We start from the raw sequence: 6,000 nt of genomic DNA on the forward strand, positions 1-6,000 counted from the left end.
CGAGTTCCCCTTTCAGAGCCTGCGATCTATAGGGCAGATGATGTTAAGACCATATGTTTCTTTGGCCAACGGTAAACGAGCAGGATATTATGTGGCCAGCACAGTGACCAACCGCTTTTACTCCCCCCCCCCCCAACTTACGCCAGGTACCCATCAGGGGCGCCCCAAGAATCCCGAAACTCAAAATCCCAGTCTTCTCCGAGATTCGAACCCAGGACCCCAGGTACCCCTCCGCCTTCACGCTTCCATATATATAAACGAGTGAATGTTTCAAAAGGCTAGATTCAACGGCGAGCTGTTAGTTAGACATGAAACAAGGTGAATCTTTAAAGCCGAGATATTTTACCGTTCGACGATTATTTCAGAGTCTGGACGTTACTGAAAGAGACTTATCCAACGCAAACACACACACACAAATCACACCACGCTCACGTCTATCAATAACCACACACATCATCGCCAGCATTAGCGCATACATCAACGGCGACACACACAACAAAAAAAATGTGCTGTCTCACCTGCAGCATCTCTCACATTCCAGGTGTTAACAGTTCTAGAAATCCCGTGATGCAATGGGGGCAGAAATGTGTGTGTATGTTGCTATGTGTGAATGTGCCTATTGTCAGTTATTAATTGTGGTTGTATAATACAATTCTAGGCTTAAATATTCCATAACCAAATCGTACATATCGCTGCTATGCAAATGGATAGTAAAATAGTTTGAAACATCTTAACAGTGCAAAGTATCTACTTAAAAATTTTGCAATGATTGGCTTGGTTAAAGAAAAATTTGTGGTAAAAAAAGAGGTGTGGTAGTGGAGAAATGAGAAAATCAGATACGATTATGATGGTCTTTAATAAGTACATTTTTTATGAATATTAATTTTTGTATACAATGCTGACTACTGCGCATGTCTCTCCGTTGGTCAAGGTGAAAGATGGAATGGCATGTTAAACACGCATTTCCAATTTAATGTCCCTGTCGGGTGGCGAAGGGTGTGAAAAAAATAGTGTGAGAATGAGGGCGAGTGGTTTTGGGGTGGGGGAGAGAGCTGAACGAGATCAATGGCATGTCCACCATAAGAGATGGGGGAAAAAAGGGGTGGGGTGGGGCGGAGGCAGTCATCACGACCTGAACCAGGATGTCATTTACTGTTGTGACGGCCTGGAAAATTGGCTCTAACCTCTGACCTGTTGGAAAATTACCCCAGCGTCCAGTGCATCGACCTCTGCGTATTGAATAACACGGGGTCAACGTGTGAATGGAAGTTTTGTATTTGTGATATGTGTGTTTGGCATGTGTGTTTGTGATTTGTGTTTTATGATGTATTTAAAACATGTTTGTGTGTGTGTGTGTGTTTATATGTGTGTATCGGCTTCTGCTTATTGAATAACACCGTTCAACGAGTGATTGTAGGTCTGTGTTTGTGATGTGTCAGTGTTTGTGTCAATGTCTGTGATGTGTCAGTGTTTGTGTCAATGTCTGTGATGTGTCAGTATTTGTGTCAGTGTTAGTGATGTGTCAGTGTTTGTGTCAGTGTTAGTGATATGTCAGTGTTTGTGTCAGTGTTAGTAATGTGTCAGTGTTTGTGTCAGTATTAGTGATGTGTCAGTATTAGTGATGTGTCAGTGTTAGTGATGTGTCAGTATTTGTGTCAGTGTTAGTGATGTGTCAGTGTTTGTGTCAATGTCTGTGATGTGTCAGTGTTTGTGTCAGTGTTAATGATGTGTCAGTGTTTGTGTCAATGTCTGTGATGTGTCAGTGTTTGTGTCAGTGTTAATGATGTGTCAGTGTTTGAGTCAATGTCTGTGATGTGTCAGTGTCTGTGTCAATGTCTGTGATGTGTCAGTGTTTGTGTCAGTGTTAGTGATGTGTCAGTTTTTTGTACATGTGTCTGTGTTGTGCTGAATGTGTTCAAATTCAATTCGGAATAAAAAAAAATTGTGTAAAAACCTTGAGATCCAGCGAAGCTCACCCTCACCACCCAAACCCCCCGTTTTGGGGGGTTTTATTTTGGGTACGCCTCAGAGCTGACGCTGACTCGCATTCTAAAACCAAGTGAATGTAGAACTTACCGGTTATCCCATAATTTTAAGGAATGTTGTTATTTTCCTTGAAAGCAGCTGATATAAAAATAAACTTAATAATAATACAGCATTCCAAATGAAGGTAGTTTAGTTGTCTAGACATTGCACAATCGGGTTTCGCCATTCATAAAGCACTTCGTCTCAAGTGAATGAAATAATAGATGTTTTGAGTTCTCTTAAATATCGACTTCCGCCGTAAGCCGGAAGTTGAGTCAGCAGAAGATGTAATGCCGACGATAAAACTAATGCTTGTAAACTTTGGGTCTTGAAGAGCTCATACTCTCTTGGGATAACAAAATTGAATTTATTATTATGTTGGTTCAAATGAGGAGTTTTAAGCATTGAATTGTTGGATAGGAGTTAACAATGCACGGACTTTGAATACGATGTTCAGCCAGAAAAGACATTACAAAACTTTAGATTAAGCAGCACAGGACGCTAATGGTCTGTAGTTTACTGTGGGTCGATTTAAGTTATATCTATTTCTTGTCCTTTTTCCAGGCTAATTTTTTTGTTTGGGGGTGGGGGCTGGTGGTGGGTGCCCTCAAATGTATGTTCTGCGATATTTGCAAGAGATCTTCGGATGTCTCTTTCGGATGCCAGTTTCTGCCAGGTGTTCTCTTCATGGAAGGCAGAAGTGGATGTGCAGAGCGCACTGTAAAGCAACCAAGCAGTGACCTAAAGGAATTGTGACACCGAAGAACGGATGTGATTAGATGACCATCGGTCAGAGTTATCGTTAAAGATCAAATCTCTATTTCCAGTCCATTGTGAACATAAATCCTGTCCTTTGATAAATGGTCAGGAGACTTGGATTTAAAATACTTTCACGAAGCTTTTTTGATTGCATTAAGAGGTTACTGAAGAGGAAAAAAAAAAGGCTGACATCTCATATAGGGATACAAGAAGCGATTGGTTAAGAATGATCATGCGGTTAAAATCTAATTGGCCACTCTGGACACGCGTTTCATAATGCGCTGGATGGACTCTTCAATCATTGATGTTTATATTTAGTTAATTCTACATAAGGTGCACATTTATTTATTTTTTATGTAATGTTTAAACTTAATCTTGCTCTTAACATTAATCTACGGAGATAAGAAGCTTTACAATAAAAATAAAAGACCCAGCTGTACCTTTAATATTTTGCTACCTTTCACGCTAATAAAGCCGTTGTTTGCCTGAGGAGAGGGGAGAATTTGATTTAAAAACAATTTTCGTCTTCTGAATTTCGAAGCGATTTTCTATTGGAGCGCAATTTCGAGAACTTTGAGAACCTCTAGAAAAAGAAGAAAAAAGATTTACTATGAATAGTAAATGAATGTTTATATTTGAATTTATCTTTCTTAACTCTAGATACTTTTTTAAATGCAGAAGACCTAGATTACACCGTAACGGAAGTCATTATAATAGCATTAGTTCAAACCTTCAAGTCTGCTACAACCAATTCCCGCCAATTCAATCAATGAGGCCAGGTAAAAAAAAAAAAACTGCCAAAATTAATTCAGCTTTGGTTTTTTTTTCCAAAATTTTAGTTTCATGAAAGTTGAAAGCGTGGGCGGACATCTTAAGCGGAAGGAGTATCAGATAATGAATGACCGCCAGACGTGGCCTAGTTTACTGCCGATGGTAGGATTTCAGTCAGAGAAGACGTCTCAATGATTAAAGATGACTTTAGTTTAACTGATTTCCTTAAGGATAATACAAGGTATTATTTTTATTATTATCATCTAAAGCGAAAATTAATAGTATTTCTCTGGCACTGCCAGGAGCTTAATTTGTTAAAAGGAAAGCAAATTTATTGTAGTTTCCCCTTAACAGTGTACGCTGAGGAATTTTCTGGTGATGTGGTAGGTCTGTTGTAGGTCTGTGGTAGGTCTGTGGCAGGTCTGTGGCAGGTCTGTTGTAGGTCTGTTGTAAGTCTGTGGTAGGTCTGTGGTAGGTCTGTGGTAGGTCTGTGTCAGGTCTATAAAAGGTCTGTAATAGGTATGCTGTAGGTCTGTTGTAGGTCTGTTGTAAGTCTGTGGTAGGTCTGTGTCAGGTCTATAAAAGGTCTGTGGTAGGTCTGTTGTAGGTCTGTGACAGGTCTGTGGTAGGTCTGCAGCTGTATCGCGCTTTTACATGTAACGAGTAACTTCTAAGACAAGTTTAGGGCCTCAAAAATGTCATCAAAGTCATATGTGTTAGCACTAATACTATTATTATTATAATTATTATGTATTGTTATTATTATAACATTAATTACAAGTCGAGTTATGATGGGGAGAAACAGTAGCTTTGAGAGTTTATGTAGATTTTTCATTATAGTGAAAGTGACTGACTGACTTACCGACTGACTGACCTACTGACTGATGGAATGACTAACTAAATGAGTAACTGACTGACTGACGGACGGACTGAACAATTGATTGATGGAATGACTGACGGACTGACTAACCGAATGACGGACTAACTAGCTGACTGATAGAATGACTGACTGACTGACAAACTAACTAACCGAATGACTAACTGACTGACTGACGGACTGACTGACTGAATGACTAACTGACTGACTGACAAAGTAGTGAGGTTGGAGGCCTAAAACGTCTCGTATAAAAGAAAATCAATTGCAGCAATATGTGAGGTCGAAATGGAAATGTATTAAAAAGAATGTCAGATCAGTTCGATCAGTTCGATTAGTTCTGCTGTTTAGATAATACACACCAGAGAGGGAGGTAAATCCATCATCCAGATATAAAAAAAAAAAGCTAGTGCAGAATTAAACAACAACGTTTAAGAGAATTCTGTAATTAAAAAAAAATTGTAAAAGCATAGATCCTTTTCTTCCTGCAAGTATCGCAAAGGAAGCAGTCATCTCATCTGGTCATCTCTGCCTGTGGTCCCTTCTGGGTCATAGGCCACCAACCGGCTTCCTCCAAGCATCTCGGTTCTGGGCGAGTCTCTCCAACTGTCCCCACGTCTTGCCCATCTGCTTGGCATCTGCTTCCAAATCGCGGCGCCATGTATATCTTCCTGCATAGGAAGCAGTACTGCGGAGATTGACACCAGAACGAGGAAGAGCTGGACTTAACAGATGTTTATAAAAGATACTGACGCGTTAGAGGCCATTGTCCGTTTCATCTCATTTTTCTCCGTTTTGTTTCAGTATGTATATTTTTGGTTTTACGCGTCTAGGTTTACATAGAAATAGGATGATCTGTGGCACATTGGCTTCTGGTAGCTTCGAGTTTCTACACGATAGAGTAAATAATGTAGGGGAAATAATTAAAAATGAAAACTTGTTTCCGATACCAGAACTTTTGATACCTTTCGGTTGAAAAAAATAAACAGAAAAGAAGTGATAGTCTCAGGGGTCTTAATTAGTTGGCTGAGTATATTAGCTTTAAGCTTCATGTTAATTGTGTTTCTGTGAATTTATCTTTAAAATTGACTTATGCGCTATAACGCGAAGTGCAGAGTGTACAGTCTAGGTTTATGTTTTCAACTTGGAGTTTTTTTTTTCATTTTGAAAAACAGATTTCTGTAATAGCTCTTCACCGTTACAAGAATCTCCGGCATACAATTTGTGTACAGAAAACGTATATTTAGCTGCTCCTATTCAGCAAAGTATTCACCACCCAAAATAATTGCAACTTCTGGAGGGTTAGGTTTTGAGCACTATCAGTACCGCTTTGACATAAGGATTCACGCCAGATGGAGGTAGTTGCTATTCAAAGCTTAACCCCATCATAAGAAACGCTCCTGACAAAGCAGAACTCAATTCAACATCTCTTTTAACCATAACTACACTGCCCATGTAGCTACGCCCCTGAATATATAACTTAACTATTAGAATTTATCTACGATTCCCTTGTCCACACTCCTACCAGGTTCTAAACCCACTCTAAGAAACGCCACTGCATTAAAACAAAA

The sequence above is a fragment of the Biomphalaria glabrata genome, chromosome 14, assembly GCF_947242115.1.
Source record: "Biomphalaria glabrata chromosome 14, xgBioGlab47.1, whole genome shotgun sequence".
In the NCBI taxonomy this organism is placed as follows: domain Eukaryota; kingdom Metazoa; phylum Mollusca; class Gastropoda; family Planorbidae; genus Biomphalaria; species Biomphalaria glabrata.